The sequence below is a fragment of the Oryza glaberrima genome, chromosome 5 (assembly GCF_000147395.1).
Source record: "Oryza glaberrima chromosome 5, OglaRS2, whole genome shotgun sequence".
Taxonomy (NCBI): domain Eukaryota; kingdom Viridiplantae; phylum Streptophyta; class Magnoliopsida; order Poales; family Poaceae; genus Oryza; species Oryza glaberrima.
The window spans coordinates 11,729,581-11,747,137 of NC_068330.1; the positions used below are offsets into that span (position 1 = coordinate 11,729,581).

Sequence of the window (17,557 nt, forward strand, 5' to 3'; positions counted from 1 at the left end):
TCTTGTTGTCGCTCGCTACTTCCCCTGCTAGCGGCTTGTCTTACCTGCTTGGTCGATCTCGGTGCGAAACCGTATAGACAAGAAGTTATCGACAACGCTACGACAACGCTAGAGGAAGTCCAACGGTTCGAATATGAATTTAAATTGAAGTCTGAACAACTGACCCTAACGGGCCATAGGAATTTTTGGTGGTAATCTCTCTCCTTCCTTGGAATACGAACCGTCAGGTAGTGCGCTTATTTAAAGGGATTTTAGGATCCATTTCAAGTCTGTTTGCCGAAAAATTCTCCAGCCTTCCAGCAGTCTCGAACCCTTCGTCTCTCCCAAAAAGCCCCGATCTTCTTCGTCTTTCTCCGGCGATCTTCAGCCATGCTAATTAGTACTAGTGTTAGAGCATCTCCAATAGTCTCTCCAAATCTGACTCTTTAAATGTCTATTTAGTCAACTCTCCATCTAATTTGGCAAGTTAAACTCTGGTTTACTCCAACAGCCTCTCCATCTATCATCTCCATTACAAGTCTATGACAAATGGGACCCATATGTCAGCCTCTGCTATACCCTTCTTCCATCCTATTTTTCCCCACCCTTCTTCTTCCTCATCCTATACTTACTAGTACTACTGCCCCCGTCCCCAGGCCCTCTACGTCGATGCGGCGACGATGGACGCCGAGGGAAAGAACAACAGGGTGGGGCCGAGCGGGGAGTGCGCTCAGGTGAGCCGAAGCTGTAGCGGTGGTGTCCCTAGCGATGACGACGCGAGCGCGATGCGGTACGAGGCGGTGACGGAAAGCGTGGATGGCTGCACCTGCACGGCGGAGCTCCTCCGGGTGCGAGTGGAGGACGGCGCTGTGCAGGCGGCACCGTCGTTGATGCAGGAGGCGAAGTCACGCATGGATGACGGGAGCAGGAGGCTGGACGCGCTCACCATGGCTCAAGCTCGAGCTCGTCGCGGGAGGGGAGATCTGCGGCGAGGTGGAGTGGAGTTAAGAGGGGGAGGAGGAGTGAACTCATTATGGCGGAGGCTGCAGTGCGCGGATCCGCTCGTCGCCGGCCTCCCTCGCTCCTCCCTTCCTGCCGTGCCCTCCATCCCTCGCCGTCACGCACTCTCCCCCGCAAACGATGGCACACAGCGACGATCCGCCTATAGTAGCGAGCGGCGCGGTGGACTGGCGCCTCCGTCGCGCCACCTCTTCCGCCTTCCTCGGCTCCATCCCCGTCCACCGTTGCTGCTCGAAGGCGGGGATGCTTTTCCCTTTCCTTTGTGTGACGCGCCAACGCCGGATGAGGAGGTAGAGATGCAAGCTATGTGGGGCCCACCATTTGGACAGTGAGTTTGGCTCTCCACATTTGGCTAGGCGGTGGGGGTGTTTGGCCAACCAAATGGCTTGGCCTTCTGGATGGCAACTCTGTTGGAGCACCCTTTTTTTTTTCTTCATTTGCTAAAATTTGGCTTGGAGAGGCACTTGGAGAAGCTGTTGGAGATGCTCTTAGCCGGCTGGGAACTGATGGATGTGATGTATGCAAAGGCATATGTCCAGAATTGGGTAGGGTCTTCAAATCACTGCATGCGTATTGCGTATGTGTTGTCCGATTACTTGATGGGTACGTGCATTGGCTTTCCCTCCCACACACTTCAAAAATTTCACCTACTCTCTCTACCTTTCTCCTAATATTCACTCCTCTCTCTCTCTAAGCGAAACACTTCTCTCTCTCTGTGCCTTTCAACTCTCCTCTCCTCTCCTTTCTCTGAGTGTGCGGGTGTGTGGCGGTTGGCTCGCGGCTGCCGCTGCTGATGAGGTAGCGGCTGCCGCTGCTGATGAGGCAGCGGCCGGGTTGCTGGCGGCCAAGGCGCGAGAGGCTGGTGCGGCTGCTGCCGGAGGCACCGCGGCGGCCGCTGCTACTGCCACCGCTGACGACGAGGAGGCGTCTGCTGGGAGCGCCGCCGCCGCGTGCCGACGAGGAGGCGCTCGTCACGACTGCTGGTGGAGGTGGCGCGGCGACCGCTGCCGACGTCAAGGAGTGGCCGGGAGCGGCACCACCCTCCCGACCTCATGCGGCCGCCAACGACGATGAGGAGGAGGCGGCCGGGATCTAGCGGCCGATAGCGGCGCCGCCCTCCCCACGCCAGGATCCGGCAGTGGCGGCTGCCCTCCGCCCGGATCTGGAGGCGGCAGTGGCGGCGGGGAGCGACGGATCTAAGGTTAGGGTTTCGGTAATTTGTGATTTTTTTTCGGATTTTTATTTTTCCGTGCGGGCGACATAAGAAACCGCACGGAAAAAAAGATCCGATTTTCGCGTGCGGGGGCGCCACCCACACTCAAAAATCACGATTTTCGCAAACACCTTGTTGCGTGCGGGCCATTCATCCGCACGCGAAAATTTTTTTGACCGCATGGAAAAACCCTTTCCGTAGTAGTGCATGTACCTCCGATCCTAGTGTGTCGCTCTCCATCATTGTATCCGAGTAGGATATGGGACAGGCAGCCAGTCAAATTCGAACCGATTTTGCTATATCTCACTTGAAAGATTTTTTCTTATCTCACTCGATTTTCTCACTCAAATTTACAGTGTATTTTCTTGTAAGTTATAGTGTAATTTTTGAATCTTCGCATATAAGTTTTGAAATTTATATTGGATTTGGTCTTTTTCTTGAAGATATGGTAATTAGTGTCCATAATGGTGTTTCTTAGTTGCCTTTTATCTTTTACTGTGTCTATTAGATTTTAATTTAAACATTAAAAATCTATGTGATAAGAAAACAACAGAATAATCATTAATTAGCAATCTACAGATTAGATGGCGACAGTAAACAAGAATAATTCATCCGTATAAAATTAGAAAGGTTACTTGGATCCATGCCACTGCAACTTTGCCAAATTAAAAAGGAAAAAGTACGAATTACCCCCCGAATTATCGCGGTCGACCGAATTATCCCCCTAAACCCGAAAAGCAGACATTTCTCACTCTGAACTTTCAATACCGGACGAATTACCCCCCTCGATCAAAACCAGAGCGGTTTTATCCTACGTGGCGCATGCGTGGCAATCCAGTCAGCATTTTCTCGTTTTTTAATGGTGGGGCCCACCTATCATATATACCCTCTCATCTCCTTCTCCTCTTCCCCTCTTTCACTCTCTCTCTCTCCCTCTCTCGGCGAGCAGGGCAGCTCACGGCGGCGGGTGGTCGGCGCGCGGCGGCGGAGCCGGACCTGGCAGCTACAGCCCACGACCTGGGATGCGGAGGCGGCGGCAGCATGGGACACAGAGAACACGCGCAGAAGCAACGTCCTCTCCTCCGGCGACGGCGCTAGCTCGTCTTCTCCGGACGACGACTCCGGTATGAGCAAATCCAGCATCGGCGTACGTCCAACCACGCCACAAGCCAACCGTCGTGTCTGCGAGACGGCTGGGTCGAAGGCGATGAACGCGCCGTCGTGTTTGCGGGGCCACGGGGTTGCCGGCTGCGTCAGGGAGGCCCACCGCCTTGTCGCTGGGTTGCACACGTACGCCCCGATGGTGTCGCTGTCCCGGTCGACCTGGAAGCAGAGCAGGAGGCCTCAAGGCCGGCACCGCCTGCGCCGTCCGCATCGGCGACGGCGATGTGATGCGGAGGAATCACATTTTAGATAGTGATATGATGGTGTTGAACATGCGCGCACGCACACACTTGTCCTTCGAAGGCATTGGGAATTCTGGTTGAAGTTACAGATCGAGACGAACACCGCATGGCTTGGAGAATGTGTTCATATGGACCAGAACAAGTAAAAGTTCATGCTCATTTTCCTTGGTGGTCAAGTTGCAATTCCAGCCGAAGCAAATGGGGATTAACACACGATTTGATCGATAAAGCACACCCAACGTTTCGTCAATCACAGCAGTTGCAGAGGCGGCGGCGGTGCGAGATGCGGAGGCGGCGGCGGCGGCACTGGATGCGGAGGCGGCGGCGGCGGCGTGGACCGGTTCACCCTCCCAGCCACCTAGCCACGGCAGCTGCTGCTCGAACCTGGATACCCGACCGACAGGCGCGCTGCTCCGCCGACGCCCTGGACACCGGCGCGACGAGAAACGACTCCATCGCTGTGCGCGGGTTGTATGGCGTCTCGGCGTCGGCGATGTTGGTGGCGAGCACCACCTTGAGCACGCCCGTCGGCGTTGGCTCGAAGATCTTGGCCTGCAGCTCGGCGGGGAGGTTGGCGTAGATGGGGCAGATCACCAGCTCCGTCACCTTGCCGTTGGCTCTGTGTCCCACGCTGCCGCCGCCTCCGTATCCCAGGTGGTGGGCTGTAGCTATCCAGGTCGGGCTCCGCTGCCGCGCGCCGCCGACTGCCCGCCTCCGCGCGCGCTGACCACCCGCCGTCGCGAGCTGCCCCTGCTTGCAGAGAGAGAGAGAGAGTAAAAGAGGGGTTGTGGAGAAGGAGATGAGAGGGTATATATGACAGGTGGGCCCCACCATTTAAAAAAAAGAGAAAATACTGACTGGATTGCCACGCATGCGCCACGTAGGACAAAACCGCTCTGGTTTGGGTCGAGGGGGGTAAATCGTCCGGTATTGAAAGTTCAGGGTGAGAAATGTCTGGTTTTCAGGTTTAGGAGGGTAATTCGGTCAACCGCGATAGTTCAGGGGGTAATTTGTACTTTTTCTAATTAAAAAAATATCACTACTATTCATCATATCGGCTGGGTGCCACTGGAAATTTCAAAAATTGGAACCATGCCATTCCCGTCACTTTTTTTGTCTCATCTCTCACACCGTCTCCGTTTCCATCCTCATCCCCTCCACACTGTCTCATCTCTCACGCGGCTGGGCCTGGCAGGGTTCGCGGGGAGTCGTCGGACGAGCGTGTGGAAGCGAGGGCGGCAGGCGCGGACGCCTCTGCGCCGGCGATGAGGAGCAGGAGAAGGCGCCGGCGCCGCCCGTCGCCGTCGCCGAGCTATCCCGCCACGGAAGTGCCCGCCACCTTCGGCCAAGACGCCGGAAGCCCCACCAGAAACCAAGCCCAAGATCTCTCCGGCGCCGAGCTCGCTCGCCGCCACCGTCGAGCTTCTTCGTCACTGCCGAACTCCCTCACTGCCGCCACCGCCGCTAAGCTCCCTGCCACCACCAAGCTCTTTCGTCGACACCGAGCTCTCTCGCCTCCAATGCTGAGCTCCATCACCGCCACCGCCAAGCTCCCCGCTGCCACTGAGCTCCTTCGCCGCTGCCAAGTTCCCTCGCCGCCACCGCCGAGCTCCCTAGCCATGACCAAGCTCCTTCGCCGCCACTCGCGCGCGACGAGGTCCTTGCGGTGGTGGATGACCGGCGAGGCGATGAGGATTCCGGTCGCCACTCCCTTTGCACGCGACGAGGTCCTAGCGGCGGTGCAGCGACGGGTTGGGTTGCGCGACGTCGTCATCCTTGTCCTCCTCACCTTTGGATATGCGCACGAGTTGGCCCGACGGAGGCGGCGGCTAGAAGGACAAGCTGCCCTCGACGTCGACGAGGCAGCAGCCATCGTCAATGCTTCAGAGCCCCATGTCCTGGTTGGCGGTGGCGGTGGTGCTTTGCACAGCCTCGGCGCTGAACAGGCTGTCGAGGGACTCATAGGCGCCGCCGTTGAAGTAGGTGTACTGGTCGGCAAAAAGCAGCGTGTCGGTGTCGTCGCCGGAGCTGGAGTCGGTGGTGGTGTGCTCTGGCTCGGTCCTTGGACGCGGAGAGACGGCGTCAACGGGAGTGGATGGAAACCGCAATGGAGTGCCATAGATCCAATTTCCCAAAATTACAATGGCACCCAGCTGAAATGACGAATAGTAGTGGTATTTTTTTAATTTGACAAAGTTGCAGTGGCATGGATCCAATTAACCCAAATTGACAAAGTTCCGTCGCAGTCGACCAGTTTGATCTAGTCGAGTTTTGGTAGCAATGTCAGTTCGGGGTAGTCGGTCTAGGCGGAGGTCTCGTGGCCGATGATATTGGATTGATGTCCTTCGCAGCGGCAGCGACGTTTGGAAGTTTGTTCGATCTTGATAGATGAAATTGTTCGATGACGATGGTTCCGATCTCGTCGGGAAACGTATTCTGGTGAGGTCTAATCTCCCAGGGCGAAAGGTGTTGAAATATCTCTCGTCGAAAAAAATCCACAGGTGCAATGTGTTGATGAAGCTCCAGATAACGAGGGTCCCAATCCGTCGAAGAACGCACTTTGGTCAGGTAGTATCTCCTAAAGCCGAAGTGGTCAAATAGTTTGTTGTATAAGACTTGGTATATGGTGGGCCCCGCTGAGCCCAATCCAAAATTATTGGGTATGCCTTATATATCCATAACTCTGATAGATACAACCAAATCGATTGCATAAACACCACCACAAGGAAAAAACAAGAACCAAAGGTAGAAAAACAAACCAGAAAATTCTGTTGGTCTACCTCCATCCAGCCGCCTGAGAGACACCATTGTCGTTGCTCATCACCTACCAGCATTACTACAGAAATGCTGAACGAGGATGCCACTATAAGTGCTGGAAGTGTTAAAATCGGCACCGATAGATCTTTTCCCACCTTCATGGACTGAAAACATATACAACCGGCACTTTAATCAACTATAGGTACCGATTCTAGAGAAAAACCGACACATATACCCTTTTTTAGTGCAAATGGGGCAAGAGGGAGCTCATTGTCATGCCTAGACATTTAGTCTAAATTTCCGAACTATTTTGTGTATTAAACCCCTGTCCAGGAATCAGCCAGGATACACAAAACGACAAATTAATATACAGATCCAAACGTAAATAAAGCGTAAAATACTTACAGAACAGGCACTTAATCCTCACACCGAAAAAGAAAGAAGGAATAATGGAAAAGGCGATACTAGTGGGGCTTCAACTCCACTCCATAGGCAAAACTCAACTGGGGTATGAGCCTTGGTCCTCTAACTTCGTCTTCAGCTCAGAAGCACTACACTTCTGAAAAGGGGGAATAATAGCAAGGATGAGTATAACCACACCAATGATGCAGACGTGCAAGGGGAGACAAGGAGGGTTTGTGGCTATTTACATAAAGGCGGTTGTAAACATTTTATAGTTGAAAACATTAAAATTGTTGATTAATTAAGGCAAAATTAAGTATCCACTAAATAACGTTACACCACGTTGAACAGGCCCAACCAAACCACCTGAACTACACCAGTTCATTATGTCAGGTTATTAATAGAGTGAGACTAATCACGGTGAAGCTGGTCGATCACCGATAACCGTGAGCACAGCTATTTGAATAGTTTTACTCTAGCCAGAGGTGCACAACTATACCCATAAGACACAACCCACCATCATGTCACCGTGTCCGCGCAGACCATGACGAGTGATTGTGACAAGACCCTTCGCATAACTCTCCCTAACCAATCGCACCACACCTCAGGTTTCGCCCCCACCCCTAATCCGGCAGTGGGCAGCCCTCCTCGTGCCATGGTGAATCCGGCAGCCAATCAACCAGATACCCCGGCCGACCCAACTCTATCACGCCCACCCTATCCTGGGTACGTCAACTAGAGGATACTACAAGCCCAACAGTTGCCCATTCTTGCTTGTGGTAAGCGCGGTAAGTCTTACAGGGGTTTCCCGCGAACCGGTCCTTAATTGCCAAGGGTGCAACTAGCAAAACCATGCACCCACAGCCCACCATTAAGCCATATTTTAGTTGGATAATTACGATCAATAAAACATGGCCAGATATTTCGAGCTCACATGGCCAGATATTTCGAGCTCACAGCTCATCAAGATGCTAATGTAACTCATGTAATTATCTCATTACGTTATCTCATTACGTGAGCTATGGTAATTAAGCATGTCAAAGGATATCATGATTCTAGCTAGGTCATATAAGTAACAGAATCTAGTCAAATTATCACCCGGGTTTAACAAAGGACGTGTATCAAGTAAACATGGCACAAGCGAGCAGATAGGTAAACCCTACTCCCATATAATTAGCAAAACATGCAATTTTATTTGTAAACAGTAAAACATTTATAAAGTGGGCTCAACATGCTCGAGGATAATGTGTGACTTGCCTTGCTTCATCAAAAGATCTTCCGAACACTTTTCCTCACGACCGCGATCTTCCGAAACGGCGTAAACTGCGCGCTGGCACGCAAAACGAGGAAAAACTCTAGTAAAAACCAAATAAATAGTACATGGAAACTAAACAAACATGTGGAGATCAATTTTGGATGAATTTTGCAAGTTGAATGGCTCAATTTGGAGTTCGTATGAATTAGTAATGAATTTAAGAAGTTTTGAGCCATTACATGAATTTCTAGAATTATTATCGATTTACTGCGCAACTAATACCAATCATGACGTCAGTCGAGCGGATAGGTAGTGCCGGCAAGCATGCCCCACCTGTTGGTGACTCAAAGGAGGAGGGCGCACGGTGGACTAGGTCCTCGCGCGCACCGTCCGCTGGCGCGCCATGTGGCGACCACGTGGTGGCCATGGCGGACAAGTAGGCGGAGCTGGCGCCGACGTGGCGACACGACGGCACTGACGCGGGCAGCACCGGGAGGCCGCGTGGACGGCCCAGATCGGCCCAAGCCAATGGAGCGGCCACGGCACAAGCTGGCCCGCCCAGACACGGCGCGGCGGCGGCGCCTGGGACCAAAAGGTCACCGTTGGCGACGCGCAGCGCGGCACGCACACGGGAGGCGACGGAGGAAGGTGTTGACAGTTGTTAAGTACCAAAATAACGCCGTCAATACCTGCAGAAAACCATAAATGTAAAACATCCAACATAGTGATAGGATTTATTTCTAACAATTTCCACAAGTGTTGGTCTATATTTGTATGCAGATGATCAACCACCAATGTTGAGAGAGAATGAGCATGAGGAATGCGAATATATTTTGCGCCGATGGACCCACATGGTTTTGAGCTACAACATATAAAATGTGCAATCATTCTGAGCCAAAACATGGTGTACCATAAAGTGGAGCCCACATGTTAGCATCCTGAAGAAGGCTCTGGGCCAGGGGAGCCAACCAGGGTTCGGCCAAACCCCCGGCTGGCCCAATCCAGCACATCTTCGGCTAGGCGGTTACTACCGACATCTATGATGGTTGGAGCTAATTCTACCTGAAGAAATCGTCATGGACACGTGGCAATAGGAGATGAAAGATGCTCTTTGGATGCTTGAGTATGCCACTTGCCATGAGGAGAGCAAAGATGCTCATAGGATGCTTGGAGCATCTCCACACTCCCAAGGCACCTCTCCACCTATAAACTAGGTGATACCCCGTGCGTTGCTGCGGGATTTGTAAGAAGTGATCATGATATTTTAAGTGCTGACAAATGCCCAAGCATTACACAACAAAGTAATCAATTAGAGTAGGAACAGTGCAAAAACTCTGAAGTAGGGCAATATGAATGTTCTGTACAAATATATACATGCAGTCTAGTATGAATAATGGGAGTTCTTCATTGAAAATAGCAGATCTCAATTCAGCGATAGTGCATTTGTATAGCTAGAAGTAGCTATCAACTTGTCAAGTGTGAATGTGTGATTTCCTGAACATCTTAATTTCCCACAATTAATGAATCTCTAATAAAAAAATGTTCTATATTTACCTGTTTAAGTGGTGTGATGCTTCTAAACTCCTTTTAAGTACCGTACAAACCCTAATCTAGCTACTAATTGGAGTGATTACTTGATTAGTGAAGGAGCATTGCGGGGTTTATAGAAGTGCGAGCAGATAGTTTCAAAACCGTGGAGGCAATGGATATTGTGTAATTAGCAGATCATATTCAAGCCTGAAATTAAATACATGTACAATTAATTGAGTGTCCAACATAAGAATGTGAAATTATCTTAAAACAATAAAATGTCACTTAGCCTATGATTGGACACTTTCTCATTAGCTGAACATGTAGCTGAATATTGTGATGGAAATAACATGCTTGGAGACATTGATCATTTCATCAATTTAAATGCCTAATGCTTAGCCGCACGATCAGCATGTGTTGGATGAAAAGATGCTTGCATACAACAACCTCTGCTGATCGAGTCAATCATCGGAAGACTTGGTTCTCACGTGAAGAGAGAACATGCGCTTCTGGCCGTTTGGCGGCTGCATTTCTCACGGAGCTGATCCGGCTTTGACGCGGAGGAGCAACGGATTGAGCGTGGGCTGCTGTTCAGTGTTAGCTCTATATAGGAGTCAAGGAGACGTCTTTGAAGGATACAGAACACAATAGCCATCTACTCTGAAATTCCTCAACTGCCGCCGTGTTGTGTCGCCGTCGATCCAAGCCGGCCGTGGTGCTCGTCGTGCAACGAGCATTCCGGCGAGCGGTGTCTCCGAGCGTTCGCCGCATTCGCACCTGCACGGGGGCGGTGTAAAGGTTTCTGGGCAGCGTATTTCTACACGGCTGCTCGACATCATCGATTGACTGCACTGCTTCGACTCGCTGATCTCCGTCGATCTATTCAGTGAGTGAATTCTTTCGTTTACAAAGGAAAGGAACCGGTGCATTTCTAATCTAGTTTTGTTCATACCTGAGTTTTGTATATGCATGGTACTGTTCATCTAGATTAAAATATTGCAGCTAGATTACCATTGTGATTAGCCTAATGACCTACTTGGCTTGGTTATTTATGTCTTTTTTGATATCTAGCATGATAGAATTTATGAGTTTTTCTTGTCCTATCATGTCGCAAGTAGATTATGCTTGCTGTATATGCTCTCAAATAATAATGTTTGGAATAAAATTAATGGCTAAGTATACACTATTTCCAACATATTGGGCATCAGAGCTTGTATGTGGGTAAACAACAACTAAAGAATGCATCATAATTGATGACATGATCTAGGAAAGTCACCCTGTAGGGTGGTAATAACACTACTTGATGAAAATAGGCAAAACATCATCAAAATGTAGAAGTGTGATGAAATAGGAAAGTTCATTTGCAAAATGTAGAAGTGTTTTGTATGGTTAGTAAAAGGCCCATGCAAATTGATATTGCAAGATAGAAAAAAAATAAATGCAGGTTAGTGGGATACAATTATAGAATAGCATAATATACCTGATACTGTACGCTGCTAAGAATTGCGTTCATTTGTTCTTTGATTAAAAGTGCTTGATATGATTGCCACTGGCATAATATGGTATATTCCAATAATAAGAATTAAACAGAGAATAGCATATTGCAGTTCTGAAAGTTTGATAAATCACCTTTGCATTAGAGAAAAAAAAACCTCATCACAGAAAATAAAACTGAAAATTGAAGGTGAAATTTAGAGGTAAGTGCTATAAAATCCACGGGAAAGTAGAAATGCAAGATGTAGCATGAAAGAGAACATCGAACATCACCTAACAGTACAACGGATAAAGGATGAACAATACAAAGGCTATTCGGTGGAAGAACTCTAATTGGGAAAGTGTGAAGCTTGAACGAAACCAATGAACCAAATCTACTAACGCTTATAAACATGATTTAGCTCAAACAATACCAAACCTCAATGAAATAAGCTGAATGGGGCTTAGATAAAAGTAAAGAAAAGAACCTGAGAAAAAGGAAACATGAAGATGAAGTCCTCAAGTCATACCCAAACACTGTGAGAAGACATCTACGGCCAGGAACCGGATGCAGGTTGAAGAAATCGATTTCTGAGAAAACTCAAGTGTGCTGATGGAATTGATAATTGATTTAATTGCCACAGTTGATGCCTTGCAGTTTCCTGGATTTGGGGAGAGACTTGGTGGCGCTGCACCATGCGTAGTGAAGGTGATGTGCTTCAGCTGCCAGACATGTGGGAGAGTCACAGGCAATAGGCATTCTCAATTTGCGACGGATAGTCATCTGCACATCAGAGCTGCAAAACAGATAAATCACAGAACATAGTAGTACCATATATGCCAAAGACCGGCGCTGTAGCCCTCATCCGTGATCGCCGTGACCAACGCTGCTGCCCTCGTCCGTGTCCACCGTCGTCGTCGTCGCCGCCCTCGACTGCTGTCGCCTCCCTCTTCCGCGTCTGCCGCCGCCCTCGACCGCCGCCGTCCTCGTCCGCGACCTCCGCCGCCGTTGTCGCCGCGCTCGTCAGCAAATGTCATCGCCACACTCGTCCGCAACCACCGCCGTCGCTGTCGTCATCGTCAGAGTCTGTCGCCGTCGTCATCATTGTTGCCAGGGCCGGGGGAAGGCGAATAGGCAATGAGGCCGGGGGGAGGCGAATAGCCGTGGGGCGGAGGGTCTGGTGTGGGAGGCCATGCGGTGGGGGGCGAAGGGACCGAGGACGTGCTACGAAAACACAATGAGGACCGCTGAGATGTAATCCAACGGCTAACAATTAAATGATGAAGTGGCTTAACCAAATCTCAGCTTTGGGTCTTAATAACTTTATAGAAAGAAGGGATACCCCTTTGCTCCCTCATTCTCACACACACCAAAGTATGAGCTGAATTACAATAGGCTCTAGTGTACTTTATTGTATATTAGAATAGGGAGAGAGTAAGGTAGAAGACATCGGAGGAATTTCAGAGTTGTCGGTAATCTCCTCTTGCTTTTGTATCTTGTTAATTACTCTGTTTTAATAGAAATATCATTCTGAGTAATTAAGATTTGCTTAGTGACAATTACTTCTTGGTTAGTTCCTAATCAGCATACGTGATCATTGTTCACTATAGTTTATTAATTTATAATGATTGCTTTAGTGTTTGATTGGCACTAGAGTAGTTATTAATTGCGTAGATGCGGTGTCTGCGTAATTAATTTCCAGTGGTTGCTGCGTATCCCATAGTACGTTTGAGGTGGGTGTAGAGGTGGTGACCGTCCTTAAGAGCACTTAAGTCCTCCTTGTCCGGGTACGTAGTAGCGCGACATCTAGGAATAGCGAGTTGCCAGTGCTTAAAGTATTGCGTTAGGATTAAAGTTAAGCTTTCCCTAGACACTGTTTCTCATTAGGAAAGCCTCTCTGCCCTCTGCCCACATTAGCTTTGTGTCCATGGATGAACCAGATGAGGAGATAATAACACATGTTCCCTTGGATTCGATACCCTTGGAATACTCCGTAGGAGGAAGTGTTACATCGGTATATCCGTACACTTGCGGATCTTATCTATGATCGTAAGAAAGAGAGGGGCGGAGGGGGTTCTTACTAAGGGGCGCCAGCGAGGGGTGGCGAGCGGAGCACGGGTAGAGGAAGGTGGCCACGTTCAATGAGGATGAGGCGGTGAGCCGGCTCCAGCGGCGCCCAGGGAAGGAGGAGGCGAAGCCGAGGGCTGGCGAGACCTGCGGAAGAGATTGGAGGGGTTTTGGGAGAAAAATGGGCGACCAGAGCGATGAGAAAACCACGCCTGAGATGGAGCTTGAGGTGAAACTTCATCGGGTCGCGAGGCAGTCCGTGCTCCGACGGGTTCTGGCGCGAACGGAAGGGCGGCCGAGGAGGGGTGGGGCACGGCAGTGCTTTTGGCGGCAGCAACACGGCCGGGGAAGACCTTTCTCGCCAGCGGAGAACGGCTGGAGGCGGTGTAGGTGGTGGCGGCTCCGGTTGGTGGCAGAGTGGTGGTTCCAACGATAGAGGGGGGAAATGGAGTGGAGGCCGGGGTGCGGCGCGGCGTTGGCTAGGACGGTGGTGGCGCACGACCGGAGATGGCCACCGGCGGTGGTGAGAAGGCGGTGGTGGCGGGGTGGTTTTGGGGCACGGGAGAGCTCAGGATAAAGGGGAAAAGTGAGAGAGAGGTGCGTGGAGTGTTTATATAGGCCCGAAGAGCGAGAGCCGAGGCCGGGCGTGGCGGATTCGCCGGCCAGAGCGGGGAGCGGCAATGTGGGGAGGTGGTGGCTGGTTTTTTAGGGGAGGAGTGGGGAAGTGTGCACAGGAGTGGACGCGAGGTGGAGGAGATGGGTGGCATCCAACCCGCGCGAGAAGGCCGGGAAAGCGACGACGTGGGGTGAGAGAGAGAGGAGGAGGAGGAGGCATGGGGGAGTTGCCGGCCGGAGGTTGGGGATGATAGGTGGGGCGCAGGTCCCACCTGTATGAGAGAGAGGAGACCGAGACAGGGGGAGGAAAAGTGGACTTGAGGGGAAAGGGGAGCCGAGCGGGCTGAGGACGAAGGATGGACTTTGGGCCGGAAGCAGCCCAAAGTCCAGGAGGAGATTTAAAATTTTCTTTTCATTTTATTTAATTGATTTAATGAACTTTGTGATGTTAAAGTTAGATATTGAGCTCCGAAAATTTACGGGAAATTCAGAAAGTATTTTAGGGCACAGAGAATATTACAAAAATATTTTCGATCATGATTTTTAAATGAATTTTTTAATTCCCCCGTTAATTCACTTGATTAGATTACTTCAACTTTTAATATAACTAGATGATACCCCGCGTGTTGCCGCGGGATATTATGTACCAATATGTGTTTGAAAGAAAGATCCATGCACAAATTCCGAATGGAAGGATTTAACATATATAACATAACAACAGCATGCAGCATATATGTACCCACTTTTGAAGCGATGGGTTCAGGTCCTTACAGAGATAGGAGCTTATTCAAGCATGATGATTATATCAACCAAAAGCTCAGGACACAACTTATATAAACCAAAAGCTAGGTTCTAAATATATAAATGGAGCTATGAGAAGAACAAAGCTGGAAAATACTTCGATACAGTTAATAGGCCTATGATGAAACGAAGCTAGCTTATTGCCCAGTCACCAATCCGTAATTTATAGATGTATCCAGATCATCGGCACATCTAAAAGCAACAAATATGAGTAACCTAAGATACATACAAATTAGGAGGAAAAGTTCTGCCTATTGTCCTCCGGGGCTTTTAACTATTTGCCACTCTTACGAATGTTGCTTAACGATTTGCCATTAATCCCACATATCATAGACACATGAGGGCTCACATGTCATTGACAGGGTGTGGCAAATCGTTATTTGCCATGTCACAAGAGTGGCAAATAGTTAAATTTCCCTTGTCCTTAAGATAAAATTATGAGACTGATTATGAAGTTTCCTCAGTACATAAGAAGGAAAATAAACATGATAAATGAATTCATCATACTAACTTTGGGTTAACAAATAATAACTTAATTGTAAGGAGATTCAAGAAAAAAAATTAAGATCACGAAATTATTATTTAAATTACGAACTCAATTAACATTTGTAAAGAAAATCCGAGCGAGGGATCCGCACAGAATATAGTTTTCACTTACATCATTGATCACCGTGCTGCATATGATGATAATTATCCCCAATCACAAAACCCTGTGTGAAATCACCGGCTGCCTAAACGATGACATTATTTTTGATAACTTTTCACCTCAAGGAAGCATCGACCTATAGTAGCATAGCAAATAAATTGCTCCACTAAAACCTGTTCAGTGATAGGAATCTATGCAGAGAGGATTCAGTAAGTAATTCTACTGCTCAGTGTTTTGTAGATATAATACTAAAACCAGTATATAAATAATATGAAGTTTAAGGACAGTTGAAAGGTAACATAAATAATAAAAAATGGAGCATAACAGAAAATGTATAGTTTGTTATCAGACCTAGTGGTAATGTACACCATGAAAAGAATTTTGCCCCAATATACTTTGTATTCAGCATCATAGGGTACTTAATCTAGAAATAAACCTCCGATCAAATCTGTGAAGAAACTGAAGCAATGAGTGAGTAATCTGTAGGAACAAATATCATTGTACGAAAGAATAGAGGCCACTTACGTAAAAAAAAAAAGAAGATAGAATAGAGGCCAGGTTGGGAACTTGGATACTAAAATCTGCCAGAAACTGATAGCTTAATTGCGAAAAAAGTATCTGCATCAATGAATGTCGATTAGGAAAAGCTATTTACCTGGAATGCTGGATTGGGGATGAACTCGGAACAGTAGATAACATCGTAAAGGGGAACAAAGTCATCGTTGGGCTAGCAGATAGATCCATGAACATGTGTGTTCGTAGGGGCAACAACACAACAAACAGCAGCAATGCAGCTTTCTCCGTCCCTTGCCCTGCTACGGCGGCGGCGATCCCCATTCCATTGATGCGCTGATGATGGTGACGGCTCGCTTCTGTGGCGCACGCGCTGCTCGTTGGTGGGCGTGGAGAAAGAATCGCCGGGGGTGGAGGCGGAGCGGCAGGACTGTGCACAGGGGTGGGGCAACCTGGGGAGGGGGGGGGGGGAGCGGCGCGGCTAGCAGCAGAGTGCGCGAGGGATGGGAAACCGAGCGCGGCGAGGCGAGGATGGCGGGCCCGCAGCTGGCTCGCGCTGGGGATGGGAGGAGGAGCGAGCGCGGCGGCCGAAGGGAGGGCCCGCACTGCCGCGCGCGATTGAGGAGAGGGCCCGCGTCTTGGCGCGCGCGGGGGTGGTGGGGGGAAGCAGTGCACGCGATTTGGGAGAGGATGCGAGCGCACCCGGCGGCGGCGGTGGCGGTGGCGGTGGCGGATTCGATCGGTGGCGGAGGGAGGCAAAAGGACGTGCACGTGTGATGGAGTGCGATCGGACCATTCGCGAGGTTTGATCGAACGACTGAAAATAAAAGAAGTGGCGTGGTTTAACCACAGCTCATGAAAATCCTTAATAACTACACTAAGTGGGAATTAATTGTATAGTATTATTATAGAATGTATAGAAATAATTTATTTAATGATTTTTTTTATTCCGAACGAAAATCGGGACATGACACTTATCCACCTGCCCCTATCTCACCCGTCTCTCTCTCACCTCCTTTAGCCTCTCCTCCCCTCCTCCTCCCCCCCTCCCCTCTCCGTCAGCTGAGACGACGGCATCGGCGTAACCCTAAACTTTAAAAATCTAAAGCAAAGGTGTGTAGCCGCGTGGGCGCCTAGAGAGCCACAGGGTGGTTGCCTGGTTGGTGTTCATTAATTAATACGTACTCCCTCATTCTAAAAAAAAGACAAACCCTATTTTCCGTGCCCAATGTTTGACCGTCCGTCTTATTTGAAAAAATTATGAAAAAAATTAAAAAGACAAATTACGCATAAAATATTAATTATGTTTTATCATCTAACAACAATGAAAATACGAATTATAAAAAAATTTCATATAAGACGGACAGTCAAAATTGGACACGGAAATCAGGGTTTTCCTTTTTTTGGGAGGGAGTACTCCCTTCATCCTAAAATATTTGACGTCGTTGACTTTTTTTAAATGTTTGACCGTTCGTCTTATTTAAAAAATTTAAGTAATTATTAATTCTTTTCCTATCATTTGATTTATTGTTAAATATACTTTTATGTATATATATAGTTTTATATATTTCACAAAAGTTTTTGAATAAGACGAACGGTCAAACATGTTTAAAAAAATCAACGGCGTCAAACATTTAAGAAAGGAGGGAGTAGTATATAAACACGAAAAGAATTCATATATAAACAGCAAATTCCAATCCGCGGGAGAGCAGTCCTAAAAAATTCTCAAGACTTGTTTGGTACAGCAAGGAAGATTCGTGTTGCCCTCGTTTTCCGGAACCTTTTTTTTTTGGCACTAAACCAGATAAAGTGCAGCTGCCTGCCTGTGTACTTCCTCCGACTAAAAAAAGTTAAACCTTAAATTTCTGTGTCCAACTTT

General features: G+C 48.8%; 1 long non-coding RNA gene across 7 annotated transcripts; it reads right to left on the reverse strand.

Annotated features, from left to right (window-relative positions):
• Positions 1-7,921: 7,921 nt before the first annotated feature.
• Positions 7,922-16,417, reverse strand: LOC127774092 (uncharacterized). 7 transcript variants are annotated; one of them, XR_008017705.1, is made up of 4 exons: positions 15,821-16,417; positions 11,566-15,624; positions 8,366-8,721; positions 7,922-8,107 (listed from the first exon to the last, which is right to left on the reverse strand). It is a non-coding gene; the product is annotated as an uncharacterized LOC127774092 (long non-coding RNA). The 7 variants fall into 7 exon arrangements; XR_008017704.1 differs by having other exon boundaries at positions 11,524-15,624; XR_008017706.1 differs by lacking the exons at positions 7,922-8,107; positions 8,366-8,721 and having other exon boundaries at positions 9,455-15,356; positions 15,517-15,613.
• Positions 16,418-17,557: the final 1,140 nt, after the last annotated feature.